Genomic DNA, 11,520 nt, shown 5'->3' on the forward strand with positions numbered 1-11,520 from the left:
AGATCTAAAGGTCCCAGATTTGATCCTGGGTTTCGGCATTTTGTTTCATCGCGCCCTTTGTTCCTCTCTCCAGCGCCCCCTGCCTAGTGACGCGTCCCTTTCTCAGCCCGAAATGCAAGCAAGACACCAGCAGCGGTCCCTGCAGGTTTCCGTAATGTAGCGGCTATCACGTTCGCCTAACACGCGAAAGGTCCCCGGTTCGAGACCGGGTGGAAGCAGCCTCGTTTTGCACGCTCCTGTACTTCACAGAGGTCTTGAACGACCGGTCATTTGTTCCCAATGTATTTCCGGTGCCTTCGTGCACTCTTGTACCAAACGCACGTTCCTTCTGTACGTGGAGCCGATCATTTGCAATTGGACTGTGCCAACAGACCAGCACGAGCTCTGTCGGCTCAAAAGCAGCGCAGGACCTGCAAGAACAACAGAAAGATTAGCATCCAGCGGGGGCCTCTTAGTGAGCCCAAGATCTCATCAAGAATCGGCTCCAGCAACAGGGCTGGGGGCATTGTTCCATTCTCCGACCACTCTCGGTGTAAACAAGTCCCTCCTGGTCTCTGCTTGAAATGCACTTTCCTGCGTTTGCTTTGGTGTAACTGGCTTCCCCTGCATGGGCGAATGTGAAGAAGATCCTTAGTAAGTTATTGAAGTAAACCAAGAAGAGGTCGGAGTGGCCTCTGTCGTTCATCAACGATCCAGTCAGGCAGTACTCCTCCTTTTCTGCCAGTATGCGGATTCGAACCGGGGTTGTTGCAGCCACAACACAAATTCTGAGCACTATACGATCACAGCGAGTTACCGAGGCATACACAGCCAGTAGGAAAGGATGTACTCTCTTTGTGTGACACTAGTCGGAAAAGTCCTGACGCTGCATTTCAACTGAGCCCTAGTATACATCAACCCTTCGACATTCTGAGTGCCAACTCTCTTGTGTGTTTTCTCCATCAAGCAGGTCATGAAGGCAGCAATTACAGTTTGCTTACATGACGCACGCACAACATGGATGTATGCTCCCATATGGTCTAGCGGTTACGATACCTGATCTTCACCCAGGTGGCCTGGTTTCAGCTCCTTGTATGAGAACGTGTCAGTTTTGCCTCCTGCTTTCCAAAGATCAGCACCATGTTTTACGCCTCCCCCGAATATCGAAGCTGCCTCTAAATCTGCAAATGAAGATGAGTCGATAAACCACTTGTTTTTCGTATAACTATACATATATTCATTTATTACTGATTTCATTCATTGAGCACGGATACAATAGAGGTACAGCCATTCACTGTTTGACATGTCTGCACTGGTACAGAACCTAGCAATCAGAAAACGGGTGAAACTGTCTTGAGAATTAGCATACAGTACCGAGGCCCCCATGACCAAATAAAGGCTAACCTCGATAATCAGCCTAAATAATGCAGACAACAGCAAATCGACTGACTTTGAAAAGGGAATGAATGTCCGGAAGGAGTACTGTAACCAGCTTGAAATGCTTCTCCGGACCTCTAACTAAAAGAAACCGGGAACCAGCAGTGGCATCGACTTCTTTCGAACTGGGATCCTATCGCAGCTCGTGGTGTCCTAACTCTCCCGTATCTGATATTGGACCAAGCACATCAGGAGAGAGCGCGAACGCAGTCCCCCACTACCAGAAATTATGCAGTCGAGATTCCCACATTTGGGGAATTCGCAGGGGTCAGCACAGCCGGAGTGCAATGGCCAAGCCTCGCCCTGGGTGAATCGATTTTTTAAGAACTTTATTTTCTTTTCACAAAAAAATACAGGACATCACAAATTAGAAAGCTTTACATTAATATACATACTTAAAACAGTATATATAATCACATCTCATTACATTTTAACACGGTACCAGTTACATAACAACAATTTGTTTTTTTCTGGTGGAAATCACATTCTTTACTTAAACATGATAATGTTTTTCAGTTTCTTGAGATATTGACCTATGCTCTCAATTTCCCACAGATTTTCTGCTTCCTCCCTCCCTTCTCTCCACAGATCTCTGAGGTAATAGTTCTCTCGGGTGATGAACAGGGCCAGGCTACCTGCTGCCTTGACTGGGACCTCGATGCCTTTGAACAGCCCCATGTTCCTCACTCTCCACAGGGCGTCTTTCCCACTGTTCACCACGGCCCAGATCCTGTCAAACACGTCAGGAGGAAGTTTGACAGGAGAGATGCCGTTGTAGCGGCAATGCTTGTTAATAAGACAGAATTAGGCGGTGGTATTCTGTCCTAAATGAGGCCCCATCTCACCCTCCATCTTTGTGGTGCAGCCACAGAGAAAGTATTCATGCAGGTTGATTTAAGATGTTTTCTTTTGATAATGGACAGCTCCCAGATGGGGATGCAATTAGCTTAGCTTGGCTATCATGATCAATGGTCATCCATTGGTGCCTATCTGTCTAGGGAGTGCCGAATGGACATCTGGACTGCATTCCTAAGTGTCAAGAGTAAGTGACTCATATCTCACCTTGACCAACCAATCAGGGACTGGCAGGGCGTGGTAATACCACGTGGGTCTCTAATGCCCGCCAAACTCTCAACCAATCAGCACACATCTATGTCTTGGTCAAAAAGGGAGCGCAAGCTCAGATCAGGGCTCTCCTTGGCCATTTTCGCGCATCCTCAGAGACAATCACGTGACAACTGCTGTTGTCTGCAAAGGGACTTGGACTTTGTTCTAAGCGCGAGGCCGAGGATCCCATACGTACTCAGAATTCTACCAACGTGAATGATCCGCTTGATCAACGGCAGCCTACAGTTGGACCCTCATCGACAACCTGAATAGCTTATTCAGAAGCAGCGCTGGACCAGGAACAAACCAGCTTCTTCCCAGGCAAAAGAGTGACTTGTGAGGACTCGTGGTCACACTCTGTGCATAGAGACTTTCTACTAGCCAGCTGGACTGCTGGTAGATCTCCTCGGAGCAACGACTGCCCTGCGCGCCGCAGTCAGATTCCTCCGCCCGTCCTACTCCGAGCTGTACCTCAACTGGTTGGCCGGTAGCCAGAGGACGCCGGGACAACGCCCATTGGACAACCACTGGAACAGAGGCTGCAACAGAGCCTGTCAGCTGGTTTGGTGTTCGTGCCGGGAGATTCCAAATCCATACACAGTGGATAAGTAAACCCCATGTTCTACATTGTGTCTCGAGAATTCAATTGTACCTCAACACAAGTTGTTATCAATTTAATTCATGAGTAATGTATTTACTTCCGAGTTTAGAGTAACAGTGGGTAATAACACTGATTAGCGATTTGGTAACCGAACGATATATATTGACATATATTCTCTGTTGTGTATCTCCTTGTGTTTGCATCTCTTCGAGATGATATACCTTGTATATTGATAACCCTCACAGTAAGGTCTGCCGCTCGTATCCAGGCAGACTAGTATATGTTTGGTGCACAATTTATATGAACAAATGTATCTCGTGTATTGAACCCGTGTGTGTGCGTTGTTAGTTGTTCTGACGATTGATTTTCTAAAAGCCACAACGAACAACCTCGTGATTACTGCTACAATTAATAATTGTCTCAGTAAACCCATCAAACCTCTACAACCACGATACACCACCATAAACTATATTAATTTAGGAACATAAACATATAGTGTAAACTGTATATGGCTGGTATTGCTAGTTTAAAGAAAAAATACACACCAGTATTCGACTTTCTTCCTAAACATTTTAAGCATCAAAGTCTTACATGTAGTAAGATTTTACCACGTTTTACATGCTCCTTCTGACCATCTTAACTTTATATACATTGTGAAAAGTCATAAGATATTAACATTTTCTGTGAATGTGCTCGTTATCGGAGTAAACAAAAGCATACTTTTAGAATTTGATTAATAGGGAATATAATATGGAATCAGGTACCTAAAGAAATTAATAACTATATAATTATTTTTATGTACTGTAGCTCAAATAGTAGTATAATACACTTTCTATGGATACATGTGCTTCTACGCAACGCGGAAGCACATCCACAAGTAACATTACCTAGCTAAGAGAGGACATTGGCTAGCCATTATGATAAATACAGTGGAAAAAAGCAATTGGGAAAATAAGACCTGCTGATCTGTTATACATACCAGGAAGAGAACAGAATATGATTTTTTTCTGTTCGAAACGTGTGTTGTCTTTATGAAATTCATGTATTTTAAACGTTTAATTAAGAAGAAAAGAACTTACAGAAAGATACTAAGCTGATCACGAGATAGAAAGATCACCCGTTTTTCGTGCATAAAAAGTGGCTATTAACTGGGTGAACTGTTATTAACTGGAGTCAACTGGGTGAAAACACATAATATGAACATGAAACAAAACAAAAAATAAAAATAAGATACAATCTACAGACATTAAAACCGGTGTCATGGAAATATAACTATCAAGGAAGCCACAAGAGAGAGTTCTCACCTGAGTAAGGTCTTTATTTCAATATTGGGAGCAACCAGAGACTCAATTTGTTACAAGCAGTACAGGGTTTTCATAAGATGTTGCGCTGTAAAAAAGCTCAGCGCTTTGTCCCTTCTAAAACTTCAACTTTCCCTAAGAGAAAACAGATTACATCAAATAGCGAAAGAAGAAGCACTAGATATGTTATTCAAAGCTTATCAGTTACTTTCAGCTAATTCTAACGACCCAGACAGCATATATTGTTTTGGTACATTGTCTTCTAAAGTAACCTAAACAGTGTACTATGTTGACGCACTGTTTTCTAAAATTCTGCACGTACTGTAGCACAGCAATTACATCCTTGAAATATATTATCTAAAAGCCCCAATATATTTCTTTGCAAAGCTCTCTACATTTTAAGAAACAATTTACTTATTAGATTTCCACTTAAAGACTTGTTCGGCTGGCGTTCGGGGAGTCGCGTTTTTCAGAATTGTATTGAGATCGTTTTCCACAGAGCTCAGATGACAAAGCACAGCAGCAGCTCTCCACAGCAATCCTCTATAGCGCCCTTTCTCTGGCAGCTCCGTCCTCATTGGAAGGAAGCAAGAGTGAAAGGCTGAAGTGAAATAGAGCGGGGACGAAGGCAGTGAAGAGAGAGAACGTGGGAAGAAGAGAAAAACGCAAGGGAAAAAAAGCAGCGTCGTAAAAGAGGTGACGGAGCTGTCCTCTCAATAAGAAGGGTGCCAGCGAGCCTTGCTCTCGCTTACGGCCACACCCCCTTGAGCACACCTGATCTCGTCTGATCTTGGAAACTAAACAGGGATGGGCCTGGTTAGTACTTGGATGAGAGACTGCCTGGGAATACCAGGTGCTGTAAGCTTTTAAGCGCAGGAGGCGCCCTATCCCCACTCGCTCGCTCATTCCCCTGTTCACACGTGCAGTGCGGCTTGTCCCTCTGTTTGTCAGCTTTGGCGAGACACGGTTGCTTGTGTATTAGCGTGAGCGTTTTTTATTCTGATCAGGAACAGTTTTACAAGTCCGCAAAGGATCGAGGAAAGGTTTATCGCCAGCTGAAAAGAGACAGCGCTTCGGCTGTGGAGACTTGTTCGGCTGGCGTTCGGAGAGTCGCGTTTTTCAGAATTGTATTGAGATCGTTTTCCACAGAGCTCAGATGTCAAAGCACAGCAGCAGCTCTCCACAGCGATCCTCTATAGCGCCCTTTCTCCCGCAGCTCCGTCCTCATTGGAAGGAAGCAAGAGTGAAAGGCTGAAGTGAAATAGAGCGGGGACGAAGGCAGTGAAGAGAGAGAACGTGGGAAGAAGAGAAAAACGCAAGGGAAAAAAAGCAGCGTCGTAAAAGAGGTGACGGAGCTGTCCTCTCAATAAGAAGGGTGCCAGCGAGCCTTGCTCTCGCTTACGGCCACACCCCCTTGAGCACGCCTGATCTGGTCTGATCTCGGAAGCTAAACAGGGATGGGCCTGGTTAGTACTTGGATGGGAGACCACCTGGGAATACCAGGTGCTGTAAGCTTTTAAGCGCAGGAGGCGCCCTATCCCTGCTCGCTCGCTCATTCCCCTGTTCACACGTGCAGTGCAGCTTGTCCGTCTGTTTATTTGTCAGCTTTGGCGAGACACGGGTGCTTGTGTATTAGCGTGAGCGTTTTTTATTCTGATCAGGAACAGTTTTACAAGTCCGCAAAGGATCAAGGAAAGGTTTATCGCCAGCTGAAAAGAGACACAGCGCTTCGGCTGTGGAGACTTGTTCGGCTGGCGTTCGGAGAGTCGCGTTTTTCAGAATTGTATTGAGATCGTTTTCCACAGAGCTCAGATGTCAAAGCACAGCAGCAGCTCTCCACAGCGATCCTCTATAGCGCCCTTTCTCCCGCAGCTCCGTCCTCATTGGAAGGAAGCAAGAGTGAAAGGCTGAAGTGAAATAGAGCGGGGACGAAGGCAGTGAAGAGAGAGAACCTGGGAAGAAGAGAAAAACGCAAGGGAAAAAAAGCAGCGTCGTAAAAGAGGTGACGGAGCTGTCCTCTCAATAAGAAGGGTGCCAGCGAGCTTTGCTCTTGCTTACGGCCACACCCCCTTGAGCACGCCTGATCTGGTCTGATCTTGGAAGCTAAACAGGGATGGGCCTGGTTAGTACTTGGATGGGAGACCGCCTGGGAATACCAGGTGCTGTAAGCTTTTAAGCGCAGGAGGCGCCCTATCCCCGCTCGCTCGCTCATTCCCCTGTTCACACGTGCAGTGCGGCTTGTCCGTCTGTTTATTTGTCAGCTTTGGCGAGACACGGGTGCTTGTATATTAGCGTGAGCGTTTTTTATTCTGCTCAGGAACAGTTTTACAAGTCCGCAAAGGATCGAGGAAAGGTTTATCGCCAGCTGAAAAGAGACACAGCGCTTCGGCTGTGGAGACTTGTTCGGCTGGCGTTCGGAGAGTCGCGTTTTTCAGAATTGTATTGAGATCGTTTTCCACAGAGCTCAGATGTCAAAGCACAGCAGCAGCTCTCCACAGCGATCCTCTATAGTGCCCTTTCTCCCGCAGCTCCGTCCTCATTGGAAGGAAGCAAGAGTGAAAGGCTGAAGTGAAATAGAGCGGGGACGAAGGCAGTGAAGAGAGAGAACGTGGGAAGAAGAGAAAAACGCAAGGGAAAAAAGCAGCGTCGTAAAAGAGATGACGGAGCTGTCCTCTCAATAAGAAGGGTGCCAGCGAGCCTTGCTCTCGCTTACGGCCACACCCCCTTGAGCCCGCCTGATCTTGTCTGATCTCGGAAGCTAAACAGGGATGGGCCTGGTTAGTACTTGGATGGGAGACCGCCTGGGAATACCAGGTGCTGTAAGCTTTTAAGCGCAGGAGGCGCCAGTAGTATAAAGCGACACCTTTCGTCAAACTTTTGACAGGTACCACGCCCCCTTTTCCATCCAATGGTCGTCCGCGGTGTTTGGTTCTCCCGCCCCCCCAGCCATCCAATGGCGTGTTGTTATTTGTGCATGCCCCGCCCCCTCAGGAGCCAATGGTGTGGGTCGGAACCCCCACCGACCGGTCGCCCCGACGCCTCGGGGTCCCAAAGCCCCCAGCCGGTGCATCCCTGGGTGTGTGCGAGTGTGTATTGGTTTGGAAGTGGGAGCATGTCTGCCGCGGGGTTGAGTGCGCTCTATTATAACCCTAGGAAATCGGGCAGTTACGGCGGCGCAGGGGGTCTGTTGCGGGCCGCGAGATCCCGGGGTGTGCGCGGCGCCAGCCGCGGGCGGGTGGTCGAGTGGCTGTCCGGCCAGGCTGCTTATACGCTGCACAAGCCGGCGCGCGTACGTTTTAAGAGAAACAGGACGCTGGTGTCCGAAATGGACTGGCAGTGGCAGGCCGACTTCATGGACATGAGAGAACACCACGCGTTCAACGACGGTTTCTGTTACATCTTAATGTGTATAGACATGCTGTCTAAATACGCTTGGGCCGTGGTTGCTTATATGCTGCAGAAGCCGTGTCTCCAAAACAGCCGGGGTGCAAGCACACACACACACACTGACTGCGTAAAGTCTCACGGAAAGAAATCGCCGGGCAAACACCAGTGAACCGCTTTATTTCAACAGTGGGTTTTCAAACACAGAAACCGCGCAGCAGCACTTTTTACACAAGTTACAGACTCCAGTTTGCAAGTATGTGAAATGTGAACCGCTTTATTTCAACAGTGGGTTTTCAAACACAGAAACAGCACAGCAGCACTTTTTACACAAGTTACAGACTCCAGTTTGCAAGTATGTGAAATGTGAACCGCTTTATTTCAACAGGGGTTTTCAAACAGTGAAACAACGCAGCACACATGCGTTACCGGCTCCTGTTTGCATTCAACAATTAAATGTTGGTGCGGAAAATTAGTTCGGTACACGTAACCACCACCCCTACACTGCTGAGAAACTTTGCGGCATCTGAAAAAGCATTCATAACCCCCTTCCGCTCACCGTGTCTAAAGCCATGCGAACCACACTGGGCGATCCGATCGAGCAGGGCAAAAAAATTTGCCTGCGTAACCAGCGGGATGGTGTTACCACAGGTTCTGTGCAAAACACGCTGTATTTTGGAATACACACTGTAGAACCCCCCAGGCTTCCTTTTCTGATCTGAAAACATCAGATCTGTAATAATTTCACTCAAGTTCTCGACATACGCATCTCTTTAACAAATTTAAGGACATTAGCATTCGACTCTTTGTTTTGCATATCAAGCTTTGTACAGAGAAGTGTGTAAAGCACTCTTAGTAAGAATTCAGATGTATACATTCGAAATTCTTCATTCTTCGGTCGATGGCACACCCGGGTCTGTAAAACAGAGTGAAATCTGTATTCACATTTTACATAGATCTTTTTTTTTTGCGTCTGTAAAAATAAGAATAGTGTTTCTTTCGCAACACATCAAAAGTCACGTCTACTAATTTTTCATCCAGCTGTTCAAGGGTGGCGTGTACATGCTCGTATGGGGAGTGGTCCTCAATTATATTTTTTAGCAACTGTTTTATGCCCCGCTTAGTGTCATTTGTAATGGTGTACAAACCCAGACACCGGGCGGTGTACAGAACAACCGATAAAATTCGGGCTAAACTGAGAGACTTATAAATTTCTAAAGCGGCAAACGTCACATCTTCAAACCCATCTGTGTAGCCGACAGACAGACATGTGTGGCCCCGCTGCCCAGGATGGTCAATCAAACAGGCCGGGCAGTCATCAACCAGGACCCCCTTTAAACAGTGTTTGAAGATGCAATAAACTACTGCTTTCACAATCTGGGGCATAACATCGGGCTCATTAGGGTCAGGGGCATCAGCTTTATTAACATTTGGGCGAACACACAAGCATAGACACGAGACATTCACATGTGTCGGTAGGCTGAAATTTGACCCGTCCACATCCTCTTTATTCTATTAAAGGAAAAAGAAAAGGAAGGCTTAACAAAATAGACATGCTTTGCACCTAAAATACCGAGCATTTACACTTTTGAGCTAAGGTTTTTCGTTAATATTTACCATTTGTAGCGTGGTATCATCGCTAGCACCCGGCTGTTCTTCAACATCTGGTACCCCAGCTGAACTCACACCCCCACCGCGGTCACAGGGTTCAGAGGGTGGGTTCGGGTTTTGCTAAAAAGAAGACCAAGTATTAAAATGACATACGCTAAGCACCGATACAACAATTCCACGAGCCGAAAAAATATTTTAGCCGCCTACCTCTTCGCTTTGTAGAGTAGCGGACCCCGTTGTTTCTCCACACAAAGAAGCCATCTCAGCAGCTCTGTGGTGTCTGACAGCGCCAAGCACGCACTGCGGCCCTGTCAGGTCGGAGCGTTTAAGAATATGCGCCAATGGTGTAACACGCCTACATAACACAAGACATTTTACAATTGGTTGTGATGACCCCCCCCCCCCCCCGATTTATCGAGAGCGAGAAGTATTCGCATATCAGTTTATAAGTTTTAAAGTGTAAACACACAACGCAAACACAAATGATGTGTTTCACCCGAAAATAAATTTTAAACACGCGGGGTTGGACTTAAAGTTTTTAAAATAACGTAATAAGACACAGTTTATTTTTAATAACACATTCGCGACAGCTTTTTCGAAAGTTTGGGATAAATTTCCACAGCATAAAAGCGCCAGCATAAAAGTCTTTAAGGTGTTAACAGACAACAAATGGTGGGGTGTTGTTCTACAGACTGTAACGGATTGTTCTTAAAGTTTTAAAATTGTTTCCCGGTAGAGATGATTTGTGATGATATTGGAGACGGGGGTGGGGAGGGGTTAGCTACAGGCTCTGGAATGCCGAGTGGGGGTTACAGGCTCCGGAATGCCGAGGGGGGTGCTAAAATTGACACCAGTGAAAGTTTACAAACATTTTAAATTCATGTAAAGTTTTCTAATTTACAAACACCACATGTATTTCACGCAAAAATGTTCTTAACAGCGCAGCGCTGAAAAATAAAACCTCAAAACGTCAAGCTTGGTTTGTGAACACGTCCCTATAAAGAACAGATACATAATAAAAACATTTTGCTTGATAATATTCTTAGCGGTCTGCTGGTGAATCAAACAAAGACAACGCGGCAGGTTTTAACAGCTAAGAAATTTTAGACACCGTTGTATGTCTTAAAATAATATAGATTTTAACATTATAACGGTCTAAAACGTTTTCTAAAATGTTTCTTAAAATAATTTCTACAGACCAGTACGTGCACCCCCAACGATACCTAAGATTAATGGTTTTATGGGGGGACCATGTGTGTTTCTTAGAAGAGAATGTTTAGCGGCTTGAGTATAAGTACCAGCAGTTTAACAGGCGAAGTTTTAGCTGCATTCCAATTCCTACAGTCTCACGTTATCGCCTAACTCGTCAGAATGGACCACGCCGATCAATTGCAACAGTCTGAAGATAGTCTGTTTACAGAATTAGAACTGTTCGACTTGATAGACGAAGCCGAGGATTCAACGAATTTCAGCGGTATGTATATCTGGCTTATTGTGAGACAATTACAACGTCGCGGTGCATGTCTCGTGTTAGCTATAGTTACAAAACGTTGTATAATATTTGTATACTAGGCAATATTGAATGAATATAATGGAATTACCCGGGATTGGTGCCGTAATGTGGTCGTGACTGTGTGTATCCATTCATTTCCAATAGCCCCGAAAACCACGGGTGTAAAAAGACCAGTTACGGTGCAGCACAACACCGGTGAGTAATTACGACAATGTTTTGAATAACACTTTACGACCATGTGAGTCTTAAAGACACAGGGGTATATACGCCGCACCAAAACGCGCATGTGTCTATTCCACAGACGCGGGCGAAGGGACAAGTCGCCACACATTTAAAAAACCCCAATTGCATTACCAACCCAAAACCTTGTGGTGACACAGGCCGATGTTCACATCATACCAGACGGTGCGGGGGATATTATCAGAGCGCCTGAGAGAAGAGGTTGGTATTATATAAAACATTCTTTTAGCCTGGTCATTTAAACGTGTCTATAATAAAAATACATACCGTTTTTCTATATTTTTCACTAATGGTATTTTCCCACTCCGTGCAGACCCCGGACCTTCAAAAAATAAACTGCGTCGTGC

General features: G+C 45.8%; 1 long non-coding RNA gene, 1 other non-coding gene and 4 pseudogenes across 3 annotated transcripts; 4 read left to right on the forward strand and 2 right to left on the reverse strand.

The window, feature by feature from the left end:
- Window positions 1-1,605: 1,605 nt before the first annotated feature.
- On the reverse strand, window positions 1,606-1,770 carry LOC148667515 (U1 spliceosomal RNA). Its single transcript, XR_015938322.1, has one exon. It is a non-coding gene; the product is annotated as a U1 spliceosomal RNA (small nuclear RNA).
- A 3,401-nt stretch (window positions 1,771-5,171) lies between these two features.
- Window positions 5,172-5,290, forward strand: LOC148667516 (5S ribosomal RNA; annotated as a pseudogene).
- A 531-nt stretch (window positions 5,291-5,821) lies between these two features.
- LOC148667517 (5S ribosomal RNA) lies at window positions 5,822-5,940 on the forward strand (annotated as a pseudogene).
- A 537-nt stretch (window positions 5,941-6,477) lies between these two features.
- On the forward strand, window positions 6,478-6,596 carry LOC148667518 (5S ribosomal RNA; annotated as a pseudogene).
- Window positions 6,597-7,132: 536 nt separating this feature from the next.
- Window positions 7,133-7,251, forward strand: LOC148667519 (5S ribosomal RNA; annotated as a pseudogene).
- An 819-nt stretch (window positions 7,252-8,070) lies between these two features.
- On the reverse strand, window positions 8,071-11,140 carry LOC148667520 (uncharacterized). Of its 2 annotated transcripts, none has more exons than XR_015936642.1 (4): window positions 11,022-11,140; window positions 9,628-9,728; window positions 9,427-9,540; window positions 8,071-8,725 (listed from the first exon to the last, which is right to left on the reverse strand). It is a non-coding gene; the product is annotated as an uncharacterized LOC148667520 (long non-coding RNA). The 2 variants fall into 2 exon arrangements; XR_015936643.1 differs by having other exon boundaries at window positions 9,628-9,775; window positions 11,022-11,134.
- Between the last annotated feature and the right edge of the window lie 380 nt (window positions 11,141-11,520).

This window comes from Lepisosteus platostomus, chromosome 5 (genome assembly GCF_059453375.1).
Source record: "Lepisosteus platostomus isolate fLepPlt1 chromosome 5, fLepPlt1.hap1, whole genome shotgun sequence".
NCBI classification, from domain to species: domain Eukaryota; kingdom Metazoa; phylum Chordata; class Actinopteri; order Semionotiformes; family Lepisosteidae; genus Lepisosteus; species Lepisosteus platostomus.